This window comes from Pristiophorus japonicus, chromosome 6, assembly GCF_044704955.1.
Source record: "Pristiophorus japonicus isolate sPriJap1 chromosome 6, sPriJap1.hap1, whole genome shotgun sequence".
In the NCBI taxonomy this organism is placed as follows: domain Eukaryota; kingdom Metazoa; phylum Chordata; class Chondrichthyes; family Pristiophoridae; genus Pristiophorus; species Pristiophorus japonicus.
In genome coordinates, this window is record NC_091982.1 from 81,457,825 (window position 1) to 81,483,563 (window position 25,739).

A 25,739-nucleotide genomic window follows, 5' to 3' on the forward strand; every position below is an offset into this window, starting at 1 on the left:
TCTTCGAGTATAAACAAATATCCTTTGTGTCTTTTAAACCTATTAAAGTGAGCAAAATTTGTTAAACTTTGAGAATGGCTGTCATTATCTGTCACCATTCTAATGCTGTTTCTAATCCTGAATGCTGGGATGTGACGATTCATTCTTACTCTTGGTCCTTTGCATCTGTCACTCTCTTGCTCCATGGCTGTGTCTCCTCCCCTTTCTCACTGTGTGTCTCACGCACTCAGAGATTGTTCGTGGCTCCACTGCATGTCCTTCTGTTTGCTGGATTTTCTTTTTTTACATCTCTGCGAGTCGGAGTTGCAGCCGTGAGGCTGCCTACTGCTCCCTAATCTCCTTTGAACTCTACGCCCTTGCTTTATTGATGCAATCAGCCAAGATTGCCAAAACTTTAGTTCAACTTTAAGAAACAAACGCTGACTCTAGTCAGCCCAGACTTGCTCTCATACATATGCATAGAAAACAGGAAAGGAATAGAAAATTCTGTCACAATGTTATAAATTACCTTTGTTTAATGACATACTACACTTTGTATGATATGTTACTTATCAGCAATGTGAAAATGGCCTACTGTTCCTAAGGTCTTATGGATTTTCAAAGCATTGACAGAACAAGTGCCCCCACCCATCTCATCTGCTCCATGCCTTTAAGATGCTGCACATTCTCTTTTTACAAGATCTTCCTACCTATTCTGAGTCTCCAAGATTATCCCCATACCTCTGAAAATCATGTATTTTACTCAAGCATCCCTCCTTTCTGACAAGTACTTCCCTATCAATGTGCTTCAGAACTTCTTCCCACTATGTCATTGTTGCTACTCTTCCTTGGCTTCATTCATAAGTTGGGTAATGGGCTGGATCAACCCCTGCATCTCAGTACCACAGGAGCCCACACTCCTAGCCCTGTGCAAGAAAAGCTGGGTGCATTGGACAAGAGTTACCGAATTTGAGACACATGTAGTGGTGAAGAGCATCATTGGCAATGCAGACACCAAATTTGTTGAAATGCGAATGGTTCCAGCAACAACTTTTGATGTTTGTACACTATAACATGTTACATTAGAAAAGGATTGCTAAATATCAGTAATGCTCAGTAGAATAAAGATGACCAATCAATAAAATGATAATACAATAATACCAAACTCGTGGGTATAGCTAACACTGAGGAAGAATGTAGCATAATACAAGAAGACATTAGAAAACTTGCAGACTGGGCAGTTAAGTGACAAATGAACTTTAACAATAGATAAATGTGAGGTATGAAAAACAGAAGCATCACCCACACCTTAGAAAACAAGGTGAACAAATCATTAAAAGCAGCATTGCAGGTCACTAAAGCAATTAAAATGCTAACAAAGTACTGGGATTTATTTCTAGCGGTATAGAATTCAAAAGTAGTGAAGTTATGTTAAGCTTGTCTAGGACCCTGGTCAGGCCGCACTTCGAGTACTCGGCACAGTTCTGGTCTCCATATGACAAAAAGAACAGAAGCACTGGAGAAAGTGTAAAACAAGATTTGCAAGGATGGTACCAAAAATGAGAGATTACAGGTATCGGGAAAGATTGAACAAGTTGGGGCTTTTTTTCTTTAGAAAGGACAAGACGTAGAGGTGACCCGATAGAGGTCTTTAAATTATGAATGGGTTGGACAGAGTAGCTCAGAGAATTTTCCACTTGTGGGAGAATCCAAAACTAGGGGCCATATAGTTACTAATAAATCCAAAAAGGAAATAAGGAGACATCTCTTTACTCCAAGTGGTTAGAATGTGGAACTCGCTACCAGAGAAAGTGTTTGAGGCAAATAGCTTAGTTTCAAAACGAAACTAGAAGAGTACATGAGAGAAAATGGAATAGAAAGATGTGCTGTAAGACTGAAGATGAGGTAGATGGAATGGCAGGAGACTCGTGTGGAGTATAAACACCAGCACGGGCCGAGTGGTCTGTTTCTGTGCTGTATAGTGTAAAAGATTGATCAATGTCAGGTTAACTGTAGAACATCAATTGACAACTAGTTTCAGAGATGCCATTTTCAAAATCTACGTTCACTTTTTCACGCCTGGCTTGCATTGCAAGATGCACTTTCTCCCACAGGTGGCAATGTTCTGATTTTCTTCTGCTCATCCAATTCTTCCCTTTCCACTTTCAGTGTTCACTTTTTGTTACGGTACCGTATCACGAGTGCTGGTCACACTCTGATACCTTACCTACTGTTCATGTATGTCAGCAGGCTATTCAACTGGGCGGGGGGAGACGCATCACATCCCACGGGCATTCTTGCTCAGCAGTGAGAACTGGCAGTGCACCGACCTACCACTGCTCTCTGTGAGGCCAGCTAACTGCACAGATTGCAGCATCAAATCTCAGGCTCAGCCATTTCCCAGAGAGGAGGGCGCGATGGGGACTGTGCAAAGAATGGCCTGGAGTCAATAGGAGGATCGGGATTTTGAGCCAGTTCCGCCCATAGGTGGCGGGATCACTTTGCTCTGCCTCCAGCAGAAACGTTTTCAAAAGTTTCGCTTCCGGAACCAGCGGAAGAAAGAAGCCAGAAATCCGAGCGAAAGGATTAGAAAAAACAAATCCTTCGGAGGGGGTTTTAGTTGTGTCCTGTATTCCAAAGTAAGTGAATTTTTTTTTTAAAGTAACTAATATTGCAGTGTTTGCGTGTTTTATGGGTAAGATCCTGTCCCACATATACCTGCTTCAGGGTGTGATGAAACAACTGAAGTAGTTTCCAAACTTCTTCAAGTTAAACAAAGTTTGATTTTTCAACGAAACAAGGGCTGAAATGTCCCGCAGAATCGTTTCAACTAGAAACGGGCAACAGTGAGAAGGCAATCCGGGTTGTGGATTTATGTAATTCAGATTCGATTTATTTAATTCAGATAAGAAGGAAAAGGCGTTTTCGGTGTCAGAATATCCTGTTTATAAATAATTGGCAGAGCGGCAGTCACGCAGATGCAGACATAAAAGGACAGTGTGCAACAATGGGAAACTCGATGGCTGGGTGTTTTTAAGGATGTAGCAATGTGCACTGTCCAGGAATTTACACCCTGCCCACAAGTTCAGTGGGAGCCCAGCTCTGTGCTGCAGGCCGGTCCGGGGTACGTGCAGCTAGCCTCGCAATCTCGGCACTCAGATTATCCACTCTTATGTCTGCAACTTTCACATTACGTTCAAGAAAAATCAGTAGTTTCACTGATTAAAAATCAAAATTATTCTTTTAAGTTAAATCGGTTCCAATTGGCAAATAATGACTTTTTTGGCATCGAACATGGAAAACATAAACATGGGGCATCATGCCACGCCACTGACATTGTCTGGAAACATGGCGAGTACGAGTTAAATGGAAAAAATAACTTCCATAAGGAGAAGGCTGCCTGTCTATTATGAATGGAACATAAAGACTTGTGTACAACTGTGTTAGAAGAGTATATGAAAGCATGTAAAAGGCTTATGAACATTTCAGGGGGAAGAATTGCTGCTAATTATTGTGAAGGGATTTGGAATTCAAGGATGGCACTACCTTTGCACTCATTGTAAAAATATAAAAAATATATATTTCAGATCCTACTTAAATATTCCAAATGAGATGAAAGAAATTCATATTTACAGCTTTTTTTTAAACTGATTTTTTTAGAATGAAGTATTTAGAGTGGTTATGTTGTATCCTGTTGAACCACGAGGTGTAGGAAATTGAACATTTGAATGAAGAAACTCGGGTGAAAGGCCAAGGCCATAGATTTGGTCCAAAAGAATAGAAGAGATAACCAGGTAAACCAGGAACAGCTGATTAGATGATGCCCAGCTTGGGTTTTAAAGACCTGAAGACTGGAGGAGTTAACCAATCGTCATCTAGTTTAACATTGGTTAGATGGAGGTTCCCTTTTCACTGACCCATCCAATGTGTCCTAACTCCCACCTCAGAAAAGTAACCTTTATCGTGCTAACTATCCTGCTGCCTCTCTGGGCAGGGTTTGTGCTGTGGACCCCTGCCTGCTAAAAATTGGATTAAGACTATTTTAAATCATTTCACATGGACCCTTACATCTGGCACAAAGGAACGACATCTCCTCAGTCCAAGATGAGTTTCAGAGGTAAACCATAGAAATTAGGAGACCATTTGGCCCATCAGGCCTGTGCCAGTATTAACTTTTCAATTGAAGTTACCTACTCTAATCTACTTTTCCCCATATCCTTTTGTATCTTCCTTTTCTATAGCTACTTGAGGTAAAATATTTGTGCATCCATTAACTTCCCCCTTCATTGTTCCAGCAATAATCTTGAGTCTGTCCCCTTGTTACCAATTCACCGAATGGAAACAATCTTTTAATATTTACCATCTCATAACCTTATTTTGAAAACATCTGTTACACCCTCTCTTAATCTTTTCTGTTCCAGTGAGAAATAAATAATTTTTCAAGTCTTTTTTCATAACTCTAATATCTCATTCCTGTATCATTCTAATGAATATTTGCCACACCCTTTCCATGGCTCTAATAGCTTTTGTGTAATAAGGTGCCAGAACTACATGCCTGTAACCCAACTGTGGCCTAACCACTGTCTTGTACAAATTCTACATCACTGCCTTGCTTTTATTTACAATATCCCTAAGAATTAAAACCCAGAATCTAATTTTCTCTCATGGCCTTTTCTGCCTGCACTCTCAAGTTTGAAGACCTCTTTATCTGTACTTCTCAAACACTCTGTTCCTATACCCTCTGTTGAGAATTTATTAATAGCAATAATATAACCCGAACCCAGGTGGCCCCGTCTCCTCTGGATCAGTTGGAGTGACAGATATGGAAGAAAATAAATGATGTATTCCATGCCTGGCACAGCCTGAAGAAGAGTCAGACCATAAGTGAAAAAAGCATACAAAATTATGACCTCACTCATTTTAAAAGTCAGAAATGGCTTCAGAAGTTGGAGATTTAAAAACGTAATGGGCCATAATTTGCGGCCCCTATGAGGTGCGCACACGCCCATAGGGACAACGCAAGTTCTGGGTTTAGGCTTGCGTTGCGCATGCGCAGAAAATCCGCAACTTGCAATCTGTCAAGAATCTTCTTTGACAGATCCACCGCATCCCCGGGAAAAGGACCTCCGCGGGCAGGGCCCAACTTCTGCCCAGCGAATGCCTGTGAAATAAGGTAAATTTATTTTTAGCCGCTTTAAAACATATAATTTCTTTCAATTTAATTTTTAAGTATTTAATTAAATGTTATTTTAATTAATTTTAGATATGTAGTGTTTTTGGGGGTATTCCCATTCATACTTACGGGATTTCCATACATATACAATCCCTATAAGCATGAATGGGGATTTCCTTTTGTCATTCATTGGGCTGGCCCACGTGATCCCAGGGGCACTTGTGAACCCCGTGCGCCCCTGAGATAAGTGGGTCTCTTCCCGCAGGTACCCGGAGAGCCTCAGGACCGCAAATCACCATAACTCCTGGCCCACTGGGTACATGGGCATTTTATTTGCGGATCGGAGGCAATTTCCCACGGGAAGCCTCGGACTGCAACTTCAGGGCCAGTTTGTTATAATCAGATAAACTGATTGACGCTGATGATTACATCCAATTACGTAGAATCTACAGAATACAGACCATTCACAAGCCTCCTCCCACTCTGAATTACTTCTTCCCACTCTGCTGCCATATCCCTATATTTTCTGCTCCCTCATGTATGCAGAAAGCCTCCCCTTTAATTTATCAATGCGTTTTGCTTCAGCCACTCTATGTGACACCGAGTTGCACATTCCATATGCTTCCCAGTTCTAGTCTCACCCACAAGTGGAAACAGTTTCTTTACATCCATCCTATCGAGTCCATTCATAATTTTGAAGATCTCCATCAGGTCTCTTCTTAGTCTTCTCTTTTCCAAAGAAAAGAATCGCAGCTTAATAACTTTGCATTTTGCATGAGTCTTCTGCTCGCATTTTTCCAGACATTTTGGAAGCTTTCTTTAAAGTCAGGTCCCATTAAATATTTGATCAACTCTGTCATTCCTTTAACTATCCCTTTAACTATAAATCCTGTTTACAACCAAATATTTATCCAACTCCATTTCAGAGAAGTTAATCGCTTCAGCCTCAAGGCCTTGTCAGGGGAGTCTGTTCCGCATACCTACTATTCTGTATGGGGAGGGAAGCTTTTATTCTCTTGCCTTACTTGAGGCTTTTAGTTGTTTTTTAAGCTGTGACCTCCAGTTTTCTGACTCAATATAGTCAGCTTATAATTACAACATCTATGGCTTCTGAGCATTTCAAAGTTATGAGGTGTTCTCTGAATCATTTTTCCAGTGAAACCAGATCAGCTCTATGAGCCTCTCCTCATTACTTAGAGTTATAAAACCCAGAATCATCCATGTAAATCTTCTACAAACTATCTCCAAAACCGCGTACATAGTTCATTAGGAATGGCACATTTGTAATGTGTACGGTTAGAGAAACTACTTTTGAATTTTATAGTTAAGGTTATTGATTTGTTATCACTAATATCCACCCAGAAACCGCCATATTCACTGCCTCTAGACTTTATTGCAGTACTTGGGTAACAAGTCGTATTGTGTGTGCTCGGTGTAGAAATTCAGGGGATTTATTGCAGAATGTGTCATTTCAAATCACTGCCCTTATTTATATCAAGTGCTCTCAAAATATAACCTAGTATATGATTCAGTTTTTTGATAACTTCACATTGACTGGAAACTTTAAATGAATGATCAATTTCTATTTCCTTCTGCACTTTTCCTAACTCCTGTTGGTTAATAATACATTCTCGGAAAGTATTGTACAGGTATACAGCAGCAAGAGTAACCACTTTCTTAATCTCTTGGCAAGTTTTCACTCTCCTGAATTACTTTCTAAAAGATTATTCTGCTCATTGTGACTCTTTTCAAGTAATGTTCTGAGCGACAAATTTGTTATGTGGTTTAAATCGGCCATCATTTGGAATTAACCTTGGGTAATCCTGCTGGTTGGGATACAAAAATCTCCACCGCTTGGATAAACATATCTAAACAACAATTCTAAAACGCACAAGTGAGAAACATTGATCTGCCGCCACCCGCCTAACAGTCTGTGCAAACACTACGCTGGGGTGTTATCACTAACAGTTTCGCTGTGTTTTTTAAGCTTGGAACTATCTGATCCCAACTACCAGAGTGACCTTGTCTAAGTTCAGCCAGAATTCTAAACCATAGATATTTGGATTCTTGCGAGTCAGTTACAAGGTTGTAATATCAATGTGAGGTTCAGGTCACATCACAAACCATGTGCATGAAAATTATACAATTTAAAATTATCACTTAAATCCTGAGATTATAACTTCTTGCTCTTTCCTGGGCTACCGTTCTGAAAGAGACTTGGGAAGTTAGGGTTTTTTTTCACTAGAGCTGAGAAAGTTGGGGGTGGGGGGGATTGACCTCATACAGGTTTTTAAGATTATGAGAGGTCATGATAGTAATTGTCTCAGTACCAGACTGAAATGCCAGTTTAGAGTACGTGCTCAAGTCTCTGCTACGGGGCTTTAACACACAACATTCTGATTCAAAGGCAAAGCGTTACCTCTCACACCCGGGGGAAAAAGCAGAGTTTCACCAATTGAGTCAGCCACTGTGGTGGGAAAGAAGGAGACTTTGACCCATTTCATCATCCATTGCTGGGGGAAGGAACAGAGTTTACCCCCTGCTGCACTGTTGGAGTTGCCATCTTTTGGATGAGACATTAAACTGAGGCCCTATCTGCCCTCTTAGGTGTATATAAAAGAACCTATATTACTATAGTATAGAAGAGTAGGGTAGATCTCCTGGTGTCCTGGCCAATATTTATCCCTCAACCAAGACCACTAAAAAAAAATATCTGGTCATTTATCTCATTGCTGTTTGTGGGACCTTGCTGTGCACAAACCGGCTGCCATGTTTTCCTATATTGCAACAGTGAGTACACTTTAAAAGTGCTTAATTGGCTGTGAAGGACTTTGGGATGTTCTGAATTCATAAAATGTGCTATATAAATGCAAGTTTATTCTTCCTTTCCATTGGTCAGTGAGATGGCAAAGAGAGAGCACACATTTAAGAAAATCACAATGAATTAAAGGGGAAATGAGTAATACACTTTTTGCACATAGGTGGTTACAATATGGAAGTCTCTGTCACAAACCATTGTTGAAACAAAGTCCATAAGTACTTTGAAAGGGAAATTAGATTGTTGCTTGTAAATGAGGAGCATTAAAGGATACAGGAAGTGAGCAAATTAGGATGAGACTAAAATAAAAACAGAAAATGCAGGAAATACTCAGCAGGTCAGGCAGCATCTATGGAGCGAGAAACAGAGTTAACGTTTCAGGTTGGTGACCTTTTTGTTAGAACCTGAAATGTTAACTCTGTCTCTCCACAGATGCTGCCTGACCTGCTGAGTATTTCTAGTATTTTATGTTTTTATTTCAGATTTACAGCATCCACAGAAATTTGCTTTTGTATTAGGATGAGACTAGATGGGTAGTGCAGAGTATAAATTTGGTGCAGGCTTAATGGGCTGAATGGCTTATTTCTGTGGTGTAACATTCTATGGGCCCAAGTTTCCACACGCGCCTAGAGTCCCGACCTGGACGCCCCTTTTTCGCGCCACAAAGTGCGCCTAAAAAAATCCTCGGTATTCTCCACCTACTTGCAGGTCCTCTGGCCCTCGGCGCAGCCAGCACGAGCTGTGGGGGGCGGAGCCAAGTCCCTGCGCTGAAAACAGTGCCGGGACCTCTGCACATGCGCGCTACAGTGGGCACGCAAGTGCAGTAGCTCCAGGCGCCGAACTGTGTGGGAGGGGCCCGAAGCACGCAGCCCCTAGCCCTGGCTGAATGGCCTCACTGGGGCTGCGTGAATAAGGCTCCTCCCACGGCCAGCTCCTGCTCTTCCCCCCCCGACCAGACCCGACACTCGCTCCCCTCCCCCCCCACTGCCTCCGGACCAGACCCGACACTCACTCCCCGCCCCCCCCCCCCCCGCCTCCGGACCAGACCCGACACCCGCGCCCCCCCCCCCCCCCCGAACTGACCCGACTCGACCCGCGCTCCTGTTCCCGCTCCCCGACTCCACGACTGGACCCGACCCGACCCGCGCTCCCGCCCCCCCCCCGACCCGACCCCGCCCCCACTGGACCCGACCGGACTCCTGCTCCCGGACTGGATCCGACCTGACCTCCCCCTCCTCCCCCCCCTCTCTCTCCCTCCCCCCCCCTCTCTCTCTCTCTCTCTCCCTCCCCCCCCCCCCTCTCTCTCCCTCTCTCTCTCTCCCCCCCCGACCCGAACCGAACCTCCCCTCCCCGACCCGACCCAACCCAACGCCACCTACCTGTAAATCTGGTGCTGGGGACGGGCCCTGCCCGAAGTCTCGGGCCGGCCCGTTCAGCCTTCGGTCCCGAAAGGCCTGCCTGAAGCACTTTCACACAGGTAGGAAGATGGTTTATTTAATCTTTTCTTTGCTTATAAATGTTTATTCAGGTTGGATTTATTTGTATAATATTTGTATAAGTATAAATAAGGATTTATTATAAAATTTAATGACTTCCCTTCCCCCACCCCACCTTGTTCTGGACGCCTAATTTGTAACCTGCGCCTGATTTTTTAATGTGTAGAACAGGTTTTTTCAGTTCTACAAAAATCTTCACTTGCTCCATTCTACTTTAGTTTGGAGTACGTTTTCACTGTGGAAACTTTCAAATCAGGCGTCAGTGGCCGGACACGCCCCCTTTTGAAGAAAAAATTCTGTTCCGAAGTAGAACTGTTCTACCTGACTAGAACTGCAGAAAAAAAAATGTGGAGAATTGCGTTTTCTAAGATAGTCCGTTCTCCACCAGTTGCTCCTAAAAATCAGGCGCAAATCATGTGGAAACTTGGGCCCTATGATTCTACACAGATGTTCCTGCAAGCTATGTGTTGTGATCACTCCCCGTCTATAACACACTTTTAAATGTCATGATTTGAATAAAGTGTGATTTAAAGTAAATGTTGGGGCAGGGTAGGTGGAAGTGGACCGGTTCCAGTTGTTGAGGGGCCATGAATAAAGGATCAGATGCAAGACTAAATGTATGACATTTAGAATAGAGAACAAGAGAAACTTCTTTACATGGGGAGTTATGAGGCTGTGGAATTCACTTCCAGGGTTAATGGTTGAGGCAGAAACTGTGTCAACATTTAAGATTAGATTGGCGAGGTGGATGAAGGAAAATGGGATAAAGGAATATGGGAACAGGGTGGTTAAACATGATTAGGACTATTTGCTCGTGTGGAGGGTAAATGCTGGCCTATAGTAGTTGGACCAAATGGGCTGTTTTCATGATGACTTGTTTGTAAAAGCTGGCAAATGCCTGCAATAAAATAGCAGAATGGGAATTTCATACAAGCACCTTAAGTGTTCTGAAAACAATGCTAATTGTAGTTTCAACCCTTAGCTTACTGTCTCTAATCACTCTTGGTACTGTTCCGTTTACAATTATATGATTTTAACTGAGAAATTTGCTCTATTTCCACAACTGTTACTTTTGCCAGTACTGGTCCAGGCTGCTATGAAATTACAAGATGTGTTCACAGTTCTAGATTCGAAGTGGTGACATTGCAACTGTTGGCTAATCACAAAATTCTCATGTGATCAGCATATAATGTGATAGTACATAAATGTATCCTACACAGCTTTCCTGTCAGACATGTTATCCTGAAGTGATCTAAATGATCCATTTCTTTAGTTGGGAAGCAATGTGACCAATACAATAGCTAAATGCGATGGTAAAAAAACAAGCATTAACTGATGTTGGCCACTAAAGAGCATTCTGATCCCCGCCGCCACACGACCACCACCCTCAAAATTCCTTCTTCACTGCAAAGGGGGTGGAATATTGCGGAAAACACCTGCTGCCACGTTTCTTCTGAGCAGCAATTTCAAAGCAGAAACGTGAGATAACTGGAAGACTCTTAGGGTACAGATATCTCCATGATAGAAGAGCTGAGAGGCACTGTACACATTGGTACATTTTTGGTTTTTACGCTGGATATACTACTTGAGTTTCATTTCAATAACCACTCCAGTAAGTGGAACTTGTGTCCCATATGAACCAGAATGTGTCTTTATGTGACCAATATCAAGATAAATGTAGCAAAATCCTGGGATTGATCAAAGTACCCTTGCCACTATATTTCAGCTGTCATGTGATCACCTCACCTTTGGTAGGCAGATGTATATACATAGACATTTTATCTGACCAAGGCTCAGCCTATGAATCAACCGACAATTTATTTAACATTAAACTGCTGAATGAAGAGTGCTTGTGCAAACAGTATAGTTACAGTAATTTGCATACTTACTATCCTTCTTGAAGCATCATCATCATCATAGGCAGTCCCTCGGAATCGAGGAAGACTTGCTTTCACTCTTAACATGAGTTCTTTAGGAGTCTGTATAATCCAATACGAGAACCACGGTCTCTGTTACAGGTGGGGCAAATAGTCGTTGAGGGAAGGGGTGGGTGAGACAGGTTTGCCACACGCTCTTTCCGCTGTCTGCGCTTGATTTCTGCACGCTCTCGGCGACGAGACTCGAGGTGCTCAGCGCCCTCCTGGATGCGCTTTCTCCACTTAGGGCGATCTTTGGCCAGGGTCTCCCAGGTGTCGGTGGGGATGTGGCACTTTATCAGGGAGGCTTTGAGGGTGTCCTTGTAACGTTTCCGCTGCCCACCTTTGGCTGGATTGTCATGAAGGAGTTCCAAGTAGAGCGCTTGCTTTGGCATTTGGCGTGTCTGGCTTGCGAACTATGTGGCCTGCCCAGCGGAGCTGATCAAGTGTGGTCAGTGCTTCGATGCTGGGGATGTTGGCCTGGTCAAGGACGCTAATATTGGTGCGAATGTCCTCCCAGGGGATTTGTAGGATCTTGCGGAGACATCGTTGGTGGTATTTCTCCAGCGACTTGAGGTGTCTACTGTTTCTGAGCCATACAGAAGGGCGGGAATTACTACAGCCCTGAAGACCACGAGCTTGGTGGCAGTTTTGTGGGCCTGGTCTTCAAACACTTTTTTCCTCAGGCAGCCGAAGGCTGCACTGGCGCACTGGAGGCGCTGTTGAATCTCGTTGTCAATGCCTGCTCTTGTTGATAAGAGCCTCCCGAGATATGGGAAGTGGTCCACGATGTCGAGGGCCGCGCTGTGGATTTTGATGACTGGTGGACAGTGCTGTGCAGTAAGGACAGGCTGGTGGAGGACCTTTGTCTTGCTGATGTTTAGCGTAAAGCCCATGCTTTCGTACGCCTCAGTAGCATCAAAACAACCAAGACCCTTCTCCTGCCGTACCTCTTAGGATAACATTGATCCTTGAAATATTGGTCGTTTAAATGACAAAAAGCTAGCACATACTCCAATATAGCTCGGTATGTCTAGCACATACTCCGATATAGCTCAGTATATCTAGCACATACTCCGATATAGCTCAGTATATCGAGCACATACTCCGATATAGCTCAGTATAACCAGCCCACACTGCGATATGTGTGCGCACTAGGTCCATGCAGCAGAGCTGATCTCCAGTCATCTTGGTTAACCCTTGCTACTGGACCAAGACCAAGTTCTGTCAAGCCCGTGTGGTGGCTGGTGTGCAACTGCCACCACATGTTTTAAAAAAAAATCCACGCATTGGCATTTTCCACCCTTTAACGTGCAGTTCGGGACCTGGAATATTAGGTCCTTCATTGAAACACCCATGAACTCATTGAACTCATCCCTTTTTGGCATGAAAGCAAGCCATTCTTGATTCGAGGGACCGCCGAAGAAGAAGATAGCTCAGGTTCCCTGCTAGCATCAGACTGACTGCCCGCTGGCATAAAGTCTGGCATAGATATATCATTCAAAATCTTTTGAAGCTATACTGAACCAAAAGAATAGTGAACATTGAAAAACTGTATCCATCCTAACTATATTAGATCAATTGCCATTCACAATCTTAACACAGAGAATGCCGTCGAGTACACCTGCTGTGGGTCACTGAATGGCACAACATTTTAACATAATCAAGCCAGTATTGTTAGGTTTCCATCCAAGTGCAATGGCAATGAAACCACACAGAACAAGGCCTACCTGTCTCTGCCATGTCTTGAGGTGCAAATATTCGCCAGCCTGTAATGTAAATTTTAGCCAACTTGCAGAAACAGCCAGGAGTAAATAATAATAATGCAGTGTCTATTCTGACTGCCAAGAAAAAAGCCAAAAAAGAATAACGAAGACAAGCATATGTAGGTACCTCCCTAAGCGATCTGAGTAAGGTACACTGGAGACAAGACATAAATGCTTAAATTTAATTTCAGTTGGGACCTTATTCTCCATGGGGTAGAAATTTGTCTGTGCCTGTTTTTGTGTTCAGAATTGGCATTGCAGAATGTGTGCCCCAAACAGGAGGTCCAAGGCTGGCCCAGAATTGGACTTTTAGTCTCATTTCATTAATTTAGGCTTATACCTGTGACTCCTCGGTCCTTCCTAACCTATCTAACTCCGGCAGCCTATCCACATTGGCTGTGTCTAATGCCTTCATTCTTTTAAAGACCTCAATCAAATCTCAAAGTCTATACTTTTGTGGAGTAAAAATTTCCAGCAGTCTTAGCCTAGCAATCTAGTGGTCATCCTCTGAACCTTTGCCAGGGTCTCTTTATCACATGTCATGTGAAGGGACCAAAACTGGACATAGTATTTTAGATGAGACCTGACCAAGCTCCTCCAAAACTCTGCCCGTTAATTTACTGTGAATTATTTCTTGATAAACGTTATGTCACAATCATTAACCCTTAAGTATGGGCATCATTGTACAATGACACAATGGCCGGCTGTCAGAATCCACGCTGTAGACTCAATTTTCCCCAGTTATCTGCACCGATTTTTTTGGCATATCTTAAAATATCCAAGTTTCCCCAAAGTTTCTGCGTCAGCGTAAACTCAATTGGGTACGATTTTTTTAGATTAGTATTTTTTTGCATCACGGGGCGTAACCTGATGTCTGCGCCGGTTTTTCACATTTAAGCAAGTTTAGCCAACTTGCATTTTTCCTTAGACGGCGAATGTGACCACTTCCAAATAAACCTGCTGGTGAGTTAAGAAAAAGCAGTGCATATTAAAAATTCGGCACAGAAAAGACACCCTTGTTTTTAGGCGAAGTTTTGGAGGGAGTCAAGAAGACGAAGAATATGCATCATAAATCTTAAGTGTTTCAAAGTCAAAAGGGAGAAAATGGAAGTCTAATGCAACTCTTTAATTTTTAATTTTTTTAAAAGTACCACCACCTCACCGGGCTCGAGGGTTGGAGCATCGGCTGGCAGGATCACTCCCTCGCCTGGACACTGGCTTGGGGCTCGGCTACAAAAGAAGCCTGGGGGGGGGAGGCAGGGGTGGTGGAAGCTGAACTGAAGGGATGAGAACCCTTAGACATACAGCAGCTTCAAAAGAAGGGAGATGGGGGGATGGCGGAGGCCAAGCCCATGTCCAGGCGAAGAGCAATTCTGCCGGCCGACCTCGAACATGGTGAGGAGACGTTCGATCGGTGGTGGGGTGGTACTTTGAAACAAAATCTAAAATTAAAGAATTGCATTAGACTTTGTTTCCCCAAGTGTCTTAATTGAATGCCTATCTTCCTGTTCTAAGCAAGCCTATTGCACGTATGCACAGACCAGGGTGTGGTCCATACTAGGCGTCGACCTTGGTGGGGGGCGGGGGGGGGGGAAGAGAAGAGAGAGAGGGGAAAGAAGGTTTTAGTCCTCTGTCCTACTGTTTTGAGCTTCTTGCAAAGCTACAATTTAATTATGGGGGCAATATTGACAATGCCATACCTCATGCAAGCCTTCTGCATGATGGTGCTGCGGAGGAGACGATTGATTAGACATCATCGCATGAGGAACCTCAGAGCACGTAGGATGATGGGAAGGAGGCCTTATCCACGTCTGGTATATCGAGATAGGCGTTCAGACCTGCCTCTGAGTGATGCAGACTGTGTGAGAAGGATGCGTTTCCGCAAAGAAGTTGTAACCGAGATCTGAGAGTTAGTAAAAGCAGACCTGCAACCTAGAAGCGTCAGGAGGACTGCTTTGTCAGTTGAAGTGAAGGTTACAGCTGCACTTTCATTTTATGCATCTGGATCATTCCAGGCCACAACTGGGGGTGTGTGTGCCATTTCTCAACATACAACCCATATCTACATTTGGCAGGTGACTGCTGCACTATATGCCTGGAGGAATGATTTCATAAATTTCCCCATGGCTGCCCAGGCATGCGTGACAGGGCTGTGGCATTCTCCAGGATGGCTGGCTTCCCAGGGCTGCATTGATTGTACCCACATCGCCTTGCGAGAACCTTTTGGAGGATTCCGAGATGTACAGGAACAGAAAAGGCTTCCACTCCGCAAAGGTGCAGCTCATCTGTGACGACATCAAAGATAGTCTGTACCCATCTCTCCTCCATGTCAGTGGATGCGAGATACCCGGGGATTATCCATGATGCGTTCATCCTATGTGAGAGCGCTATATCTGCCATGTTTCAGCAGCAGCCAGAAGGACAGAGCTGGCTGCTGGGAGACAAAGGGTACGGCCTCGCCACCTGGCTCATGACGCCCCTATGCGTAACCCGGACGGAAGCTGACCGGGAATACATGTCGCACATTGTGACGTGCAGCATAATAGAGAGGACCATTGGCATCTTGAAACAGCATTTCTGATACCTGGACCATTCCGGAGGCTACTTGCAATACTCCCCTGAGACTGTCGATCAGTTCACTGTTGTGTGCTGCATGCTGCATAACTTAGTCATCATGAGGCAGCAGCAGCTGGTAATAGAAGACCCACCAGCGGTGAGAGTGGCTGATGATGAGGAGGAATATGCAGATGTCGAGCAGGAGGACGAAGAAGCCATGCAACGACCTGAACCTGGAGCAGGAGGGTGGGCCATCGTGCCCCTTTAATGATAATCTCGAGCTTTGCGCCAGCAGCTCATCTGTGAATGCTTTGCTCAGCGGCAACTATTCTAAATGGAGCATGTTTACTGTTTGGACCTGTTCCGTAATGTTGTGTTGTGTTAATGGAACAAATGATGGAAATGATTCAGTTATAATTTAAAATATATTTTATTCAAAAGTTTAACACTTGTTTGTACTTTACTTAACTTTAATAAAAATATTTTTGTATCAAACTTTAAAGTTTTCAGTTAAGATCACTTACAAACTTTTAAACTTGTAAATTTACATCACTTACAAAAAACTTAATTTGAGAACAGTTACAACATTAACAACAATAATAATAACAACAGCAAAGATAGTCTGCACCCATCTCTCCTCCACCTTATTCTAAGATCACCTGCTGCGCTTGGTCTTGGTTACTCCACCCCTACCTGCAGGTAGTAGAGCAGTGGTTCTCAGGTTGGTACCAAGCTTATTCTTTCGAGCATCTCGGGTAATGCACACTTCTTGATGGGGATGCGTGGACAGGTCGTAATGTGGAAGGCCCGGCTTGGGCCTCTTCAGAGGTTGGAGTGAGAGTGGCAGTTGATTCCGTCAATGGCCACGGGGTCTGGCTGTGTTCCCTTATTGCAGTAGCTAACTCCAACATTCCCTCCCTCATGTACCCTGACAGTGTATTAGCTACCTGCAACATTCCCTCCCTCATGTTCACCAACATTGTCTCAACTACTTACAACATTCCCTCCTTCATGTGCCCGGACAGTATTCCCATTTCTCGTGTGAGTATTGTTACTTCTCCCAACAGTACTGATACCTCATCACCCACTCCACTGATGGCATCCAGGAGTGATCCTGTGAGGTCAATGCTCTTCGCACTCATTGCCATCATCTGAATCACATCTGTTAGATCCTGCACCTCAAGAGAGCACTATCGCGTTCTCCTTCCCCTCCTCACCCTGGATGTGCCTCGCTGTATCCCACTGAGGCCCGCAGCCTCGGACGGTGGGGCCCTGGGCGTAGCTCGCTGCACCCCACTGGGACCCCCAGCCTTGGACAGTGTGAAACCATGGAATGTCCCAGCACTCGTACCACTCAAGAAAGGAGCTGACACCTCAATGGACGGCACCTGCACCTCCTCCAGAGTGAGTACAACAGTGGCGGCTTCATCCATCTTACCTCCATGCTCTTGGTCTCGAAGGTGGGATTGGAAGATGTTCTCCTCATCGGGCTTGTCCCCATCTGAATAATCTTCTGCATTGGCTTCAGCCTCGTCATGGTTGACCTGAAATTCTGCAAAAATATAACAACAGACAAATGGTTAGCAGCAGAGGAGCGGGAAGAGAGGCATGAGTAGGCTCTCACAGTGCAGGCAGCAGGCTCATTTGAAGGACCACGATGAATGATAGCACATTGCATCAACCGAAGCGTAGATGATGGAGACATCCCCATGAACTGAAGCATGGCTAGCCCGTGCTGTACTTAACCTTTAGCAAAGCCAGACTGTGGAATTTACAGGACTTACCCTCTCCCTCGAGTGTGGGCCCAGCTTGTGCAGTGGTGGTTGCTTTTCCCCAGGCAGGACCCATCAAAGCAGCGACCCTGTCTTCTGAGTGTGTCAGTGGGTGCAGATTTGCCGGGCCTCCTCCTGTTTGAGTTCTTTCTCTTTTGTTGCGTGCCACCTTCCTCTGCAAAAATGAAAACATCTTTTTAGGGAGGGTATCTTTCTGCTGGGTGGGACAAAAACAGATGGTCACATTTACAATTGCAATTCCATTGAAAAATGAAAATATTACTTACACTAACTACTTGACCAAGGTCCTGCTGCCACTTTTTGCACTGGCCTCCACACCTCGGGGTGGTCACCATTGCACAGTAATCTTCTGCAAGTTGGTTCCAGCTTTTGGTGAAACTTTTATGTGACCTCTGGTGTCCAGCTCTGGCCTCAATTACAGTAACTATTGCCTCCACTTCGTCCTGTGAGAAATTCCTGGTCCTTGAGCCGCATTGCATATTGCAGCTCCGATTTTTTTCCACTAAGAATTAAAGTTCTCACACAGCACTCAAAGTTCTTACACACAACTGGCTTTTTAAAAATGGCCGAATGCAGACTGGGAGGTGTACAGGGCATGCACGCCTATAGCAGTCACGTAAAAAACTATTTTTTCGCGCATGCGCATAAGGGGGGAGTGGGGGGCATTGTTTTTTCCGCACAGACATTAGGCTCCACCCCCCCCCCCCCCCCCCCCCGAAGCTAAAGCTCAGGCTGCGTGGTGCCAATTTTTAACATTAGAACAGGAAAACTTGCAAATTATTTTTGGGGAGTAGTCGGGGCCAAAAAAATGGGCGTAACTCTTGAAATATGCGAAAAAAATTGAGGAAAATTGAGCCCTAAGAGAGTTATTGTCAGAAAATGGATCCATTCAAGAATTTTAAAAAACCATGAACATTGTATTATTAAAACAAAATAAGAGGTAATTTCAAGGCTCGGCGTTCAGAGGTTAGCTAGAAAATATCGGAGCTTTATAGTCCATGATGATATCTGAACCTTTCAACCTTAATGCTTTAATCACTGCTGGATATCTGTTACCTTTTACTGTCTGTTTGATGCATCCAGAGGAGGTTTCTAATGGCGTGGTTTGTGCCATTGTCCCAGAGAACTGTGTCTCCCTCGGGATAACACCTAGTTCTATTACGACAGCTGATTATAAAAAAACATTGTATTTTAAACAATTGCAATCCCATTTGTTGATCAGAAATTCTTGGGAATTTGTATGTGATTTATAGCTCTGCAGTGCATGCATTAAAAGTCTAAAGATTATGGAGTGGATGTGGGAGGCAAAGCCTTTAAATCTTACTCAACTACATTGCAACAGAGCGTCATTGGAAATGTAAGCAATGTGGGGCAATCTGTGACTTTCACACAATGTATGGAAACTGGTTTCTGTGAATGTGAGGTGGAACCGGTTGTACCTCATTGGTACAGCAGCCCTTCTGCAGGAAAACCTGCAATAAGCAGGGTGGGGTTGTGGCAGCGATATTTCTTATGTCTTGTATTTCTGTGTTGATATCTTTGGTCCTATTAATTTTCTATTTTTTTCTACTTTTTGTTCATTTTGAAGGTCATCATTTTTCTGTTGATTATGAATCACTTTTTGAAGTAGCATTACCCTAGGTCATGGTCTAACACAACATTCATTGGTTTTACAATGACATTGGCACGGATTCTGCCGTACCAGTAATGGCGAGGCCTTCGGCGCCCACCATTATTACTGGGTAAAACTGACAGCAAGTTCTGGCATCTGCACATGCGCAGTTAAACGGGGAAATCCGGAAGTTGCTACCAGTGAAACCCTGCTCGTCCACAAGGTGCGCTGTTGCAGTCTTCCCAGATGGAATCTGCACAGAGATCACTGTGATGGTGTGAACTTAGGCTAAATTACCCACTATTCTCATTCTAAAGACAAATGAAAAAGTTAGGCCTTGTACACTCAGGAGTGAGTGAGCTTGTTTAACGGTGTCGTAAGTGCTGAACAGCCTCTCTGGCCCTGAAAAATGTATTTTACAAGTGTGGAGTCTCATTCCCTCTGAGGAAAATTAAATTAAATTGAAATTAAAAATAATTATTTTCTGTTTTTCTCTTGTGTCTTTCCCTTCTTCTTTCATATGGTAGTAGCAAATCAAATCAATTGTCAACATCTAAGTCAGATATCCTGACCAAAGCTTCCGGTGTAATAGTGTGGATATCTAGTAGACTGCTTGTGAATTTCCTCTGAGGACAGTGCTCAATGAGGAGCTCCAGTCATATGATGGGGATGCTTTAATCTTCCATCATTGGCGAGGGTGGCAGCATCTACTGTGACTGGTTCTGAGGCGGTTGATCGTTGTCCACTGTTTGCGAGGAAGGTTTGATCCTTCAGGGTGTACTGTGGGGTCCTCGATAAGGAATCCATTCTCTATGCCACAGTTCTTCCAAGCATTTCACCATCGGTCATCAAGGCTGAAGGGAGATCGCTAAAGGGCTTCGGCGACGGTCCAAAATGGCTTTTTAGATTTGAGACGGATCAGTGGTAGGTTGTTAAAAGTAGGCCTGGATCGGCATATTCGCGGCGTAGGTGTGGTGGTGCAATGTTTGCAAGCACGAGCAGCCAAGGTGTTGGTGTCGAAAAAAGCGTGCCGGTGAGAATTCTCATAGTAGAATTCAGCTGGACATCAACGGATTTGATATGCGGACTTGATAGCAATGCCGTAGAGCAGCACTCCGCTGTAGAGTACACCAGGGCGAGTGCTGCCGTACGGAGGGTTTGAGCATCTGCTCCCTATGTGGATCCAGCGAGTTTCTGGGTCAAGTTGACCCTACTCTTTAGTTTCTTCCCAAGATTCTAGAGATTCTGTCTCTGACGGGGTGCGATTAAGTGTGACTTACCTCTGCCGCAAATGGAGACTTTTAAAGCTTGGTTTGCTTGATGCGTGTTGAGGTGGCATGTCGCGGTGATGTTCATTGGGGGTTTTGCTGAAGTCGCCATCGGTGGAAGTAGGCCTCCATCCTCTGTAATTCACTGGCCAGGGTCTCCTCGGTGATGGACAGATTCATGTTTTGCGTGGCCAAGGCAATGTCATCAGCGTATACGAACTTGCGGGACAGTGTTTCGAGCAGGTCACTGGTGTAAAAGTTGAATAATATGCTGGCCAGGACAGAACCCTGTAGGATTCCATTGTTAATTGCCCTATATCTGCTCTTCTGGGTGCCAGAGTACACACGGAAGCGTCGGCTGCAAAGTATGGAGTTAAGATGATGAATCATTGTTATACAGGGTAAAATGGTGGCGAGCTTGAAAAGCAGTGTATGCTTCCATACTGTGTCATACGCCGCTGACTGGTCCACGAGTGCCACAACGGTCTTGAGCTAACGCTGGAAGCTTGGTTCAATGTGCGTTGTTAAAACTACCACATAGGGTGATGGGCAGGAGACCTTACCCACGTCGGGTATATCGGGACAGGCATTCATACCTGCACCTGAGTGATGCAGACTGTGTCAGCAGGCTACGTTTCCGCAAAGAAGTTGTAACTGAGATCTGTGAGTTGGTGAAAGCAGACCTACAACCTAGAAGCACCATTTCTCAACATGCAACACATGTCTGCATTCAGCAGGTGACTGCTGCACTATATGCCCGGAGGAATGACTACATAAAGTTCCCTATGACCACCCAAGCAATGAATGACAGGGCTGTGGGCTTCTCCAGGATTGCTGGCTTCCCAAAGGTACAGGGTGGCATTGATTGTACCCATATCGCCTTGCGAGCACCTTTGGAGGATTCTGAGACATACAGGAACAGAAAAGGCTTCCACTCCGTTAATGTGCAGCTCATGTGTGACGACATGCATCGCATCGTGTCAGTTGATGCAAGATACCCTGGGAACACTCATGATGCGTTCATCCTATGTGACAGCATTATATGTGCCATGTTTCAGCAGCAGCCAGCAGGGCAGAGCTGGCTACTAGAAGACAAAGGGTGTGGCCTCACCACCTGGCTTATGACTCCTCTATGCGTAACCTGGATGGAAGCTGACCGGGAATACAACATGTCTCACATTGCGATGCGCAGCATCACTGAGAGGACAGTTGGCATCTTGAAACAGCATTTCCGATGCCTGGACCATTCCAGAGGCTACTTGCTATACTCCCCTGAGATTGTCAATCAGTTCACTGTTGTGTGCTGCATAACTTAGCCACCATGAGGCAGCAGCAGATGGTCGTAGAAGACCCACCTGTGGTGAGAGTGACGGATAATAATGATGAGGAAGATGCGGATGACGAGTAGGAGGAGGACGAGGAAGCCATACAACTACCTGAACTCGGAGCATCGCCCTGCTGGCACCTTTACAGGATGCAAAGGTTTTTCGGAACTGAAAGAGATTTCACTCCCTGAATGTGCAGCTTGTTGTCGACCACAAGCAAATAATCATGGCAGTAAATGCAAATTTTCCAGGGAGCATCTTCCATGAGAACACTGTCTCTGATCTGTTTAAGAGTCAGCCACAAGGTCACGGTTGGATGCTGGGAGATAAAGGATATGGCCTTGCCAGCTGGCTCATGACTCCCCTGAGTAAGCCCCAGATAGAATTGGAGTTCTGAAGCAGCACTTCAGATGCCTGGACCACTTTGGAGGTAACCTACAATGCTACCTTGAGCAGATACTGAGTTCATTGTGGTGTGCTGCAATTTGCATAACTTAGCTATCAGGAGAGGACAAGAATTGCCAGATGGGACCACTGGTCCACCTCAGGAAAGAGGGGAAGCAGACGAGGAGGAGGATGGGGACCTCGGGGAGGACACAGCCTGGCGATGAACCCATGCCCCCCGCCCCCCACAACACTGGAAAAGCCCCATGGTAGTTACGCAGCTGCAAAACTCTTGCGTCAGCAGCTCCTAAATGAACGCTTCCGTGAAGTTACGTTGGTGACAGTTACAGTTGCGTTACGTTTCATCATTGCCTGGCCTGGTCTGGCCATGACCATTGTTTCCAACCGTTATACTGATGTTTTACCTTGCGTTATTAGAAAACACTTCTCAACAATTGTAAACTTAAATAAAAATGTTTACTAATTTAACACGTAATTTTAAATTTTTTTAAGAAGCATATATAACACCCAACCCCCAACAACATATTTAACACAACAATATAACAACACCCTCCCACCATCCCCAACATCAACATTCAACAATTTTTTTCTTATAACAATATGCAGCCCTCCACACTCCCATCTTGACCTCCCCTTGTCGTAACTCCCCGTTTCCCACATACTCCGAGTAATGGGACCAAGACGTCTTGTAGCAGAGCACCTCGAGGTCTGCTGCTGTTGTGGTGACGTCAGCAGAATGACCTCAGTGGCTGGAGGAGAAGTAGTTTGCGAAGAAACGTCTTCTGAATCAGAAGGAAGTTCTTCTTCCTGTCCCGATCGTTCGCCCCATTGCCATAACTATCTGCTCCATGCCCTCTGTTATTCGCGCAGACAGTGTGGCAATGTTGCCAGTCAACCCAGCAAGCAGCTGGAGGAGCTCTCTACCTATGTCAATGCTCGCCCTTGACGGTGAGACCATGTCCTGATTTGGATCTGCCTGTCGCAGCGCGTGCCTACCTCGCCCATTTAACCTCCGCGGGGTCGGCGTGGGCACTGGACGCCTTGGAGTGGCATGGTGCAAGCTGCTTGGTCCTGCTACTTCATCCGTTGAGGATGACGTGGCTGCAGGTACCACAGATGACAACTCGGGCTCTGGTTCTTCTTCCTCCTCCTCCTCACTTTTGTGTTCGTCACCTGTGGTGATGATGACCTGCAACGGTACAGGTGTTGGTGCAGGGGCCTCCCTTTGAGTCTGGGGAGCTGCAAAGCATAATTGAGGTTATTAGAAGAGAAGGGGAGATATGGGAATGCTTGCGTTGTGCTGGCATATGTATGAGGAGCAACACTACTGCAATAAATGTGAACGAGAGATGTTCTATATGATTAACATGAGAATACAGAAGCTGCATGCATAATATTACATCATTCATAATGATATGCCATTAAATTACTTTAAATTACCACTGGTTTACCACTGCTTTACATATTACTCACGTGACGCAACAACGGGATCTGCACCACCACGGGTGGTAGATGATTATGGGTGCCCACTAATGCTGCGGCACATTTTTCTCGGTTGGTCAGAGGGTGCAGCTCAGCAGGTCCTCCTCCGGTCCGCCTCTGCTCGGCTTGATTCTTGGGATATCTTCCTCTGCAAACATGAAAAGAGCATGGCATAAGCTAATTGACTAGGTACTATTACGGAAACACAACAGATATTGTAATCTACAATTAGTCACCTCACATTCAATTTATCCATAACTTTAACGTTGTATGCTAATACGGTTTGTATCCACAATGGATGCAGAGTTATAACATCTACATTCAGTGAAAATATTTAATAAGATCATGTTTATGAACTAACGCTTGACACCAAACATCTCGTGTACAATCTCCACGAAAGGCCCCATCCACGGGCCATGCCATTCGGCGCCTGAGGGGAGGTAGGCGATTTATTTGAATCAATGGAAGTCCGCCGGGTGGGGGAATCAGGACTGCTGGTGAGCTTGGCAATGACGGGACTGTAATGGGAAGGGGACCGTGTCCATGGGCTGTGCTCTGAGACTTCCGTGTGGCCGCAGCTAATGTCCCAAAGTGTCCCAGGGCAGACAGCGAGTCAGGGCAGCTCTTCTCCAGTCCAGGCTGGGTCACTGTGAGTGACAGCAGCCGGAGAGACTCTCAGTCTGGGTAAAGGTGACCGGACCCCTCAGTGCTTAGTCATGCCCCATCCACCAACGTAACCAAAAAGGAGACGGTGCCCAAGTTAAAGGGCTAGACTTTCCATCGGGTTCGCCCAATTACCGCCCATTTAACCGCTGAGATTGAGTTTAACGCCCATATTTGATTAAAAATGGAAACTAATGCCCAATTATCGCCGGCGTAACTTTCGGCATACAGTTAATGCCGGGAATTAGCTGAACTACCCGCCTATATTTTTTTTCAAAATTCTGACGTCATCACTCGTGCACCGCTCAGAAGATTGTTTATAATAGAAACCAACGTCCAAATACTGCCCAGATTATCGCCGAGTGTTACTTTCGGCATCTCGCCCATATACTGCCCAAATGATCGCTCGCCCAAAAAAAAACGCTTTTTTAAAAAAAAAAGCTGCACTCACCTGACCTAAAGCCAGCGATATGGACGCCATTTTGTAATTCGGAGGACTTTTGATCAAAGGCTGCTTCAAGTTCATGGGAGCTTTGAAGTAATTTGTGAGTGCTTTTAAGGTGGTTTTAAAATCTCTTGACAACCATCTAATCACATTGTGGTGAATTTTGATTTTTTTACTGAGTTTTTAGAGGACAATTTAATAATTTTGAATACATATAAATAGGGCATTTAGTAATAGTAATGGGGCCCTGTAATTTCTCAGCCAATATTGATGACTACTCACATGTTGCAGACTAGAGATGGGACAAGGTTTTTTGAAGAGCATTATGTGGCAATCAGAGGTGGCAGACTGCTGAGGAGGAGGGGACCTTGCACCCAACATACTTACAGGGATAAGCAATCATACCTGGACTTGTCCGATAACATGTGCTTTAGGAGGCTGCGCTTCTGAAAGGAGGTCATCAGTGAGATATGCCAGCTCATTAAGGGAGATCCGCAGCCTAACAACACCATCAGGACCGCACTGCCCATTGAGGTCAAGGTTACTGCGGCACTTTCCTTCTACGCATCGGCTCCTTTCAGGCCTCAGCTGGCGACATTTGCGGTATCTCTCAGCATGCCACACATTGCTGCATTCGAGTGAAGCCCTTTACGCTCGCAAGATGGACTTTACAAACTTCCCTTCGACCAGGGAGGCAGGCACAGAGTGAGAGGGCTTTCGGTTTCTCGAGAAAAGCAAACTTCCCCAAGGTGCAGGGCGCAATAGACTGTACGCACATCGCCCTGCGAGCACCTTTTCAGGATACAGAGGTGTTTTGAAACCGAAAGGGATTCCACTCCCTGAATGTGCAACTCGTTGTTGACCACAAGCAAATAATCATGGCAGTAAATGCAAATTTTCTGGGGGGCATCTATGATGCGCACATCTTGTGTGAGAGCACTGTCTCTGACCTGTTTAAGAGTCAGCCACAAGGTCACGGTTGGATGATGGGGGATAAAGGATATGGCCTTGTCAGCTGGCTCGTAAGCCCCAGACGGAAGCC

General features: G+C 44.9%; 1 protein-coding gene across 6 annotated transcripts in view; it reads left to right on the plus strand.

Moving 5' to 3' along the window:
* Positions 1-2,525: 2,525 nt before the first annotated feature.
* sytl4 (synaptotagmin-like 4) overlaps positions 2,526-25,739 on the plus strand; it is a 118,437-nt gene continuing 95,223 nt past the window's right edge. For 4 of the 6 annotated variants that reach the window (XM_070882999.1, XM_070883002.1, XM_070883004.1 and 1 more), the window contains exon 1: positions 2,526-2,618. The gene's annotated coding sequence lies outside the window, so the exon portion shown is untranslated. Of the gene's footprint in view, positions 2,619-5,077; positions 5,153-25,739 lie in introns of all 6 variants that reach the window. The other 2 variants (XM_070883000.1, XM_070883001.1) reach the window with 1 other exon arrangement.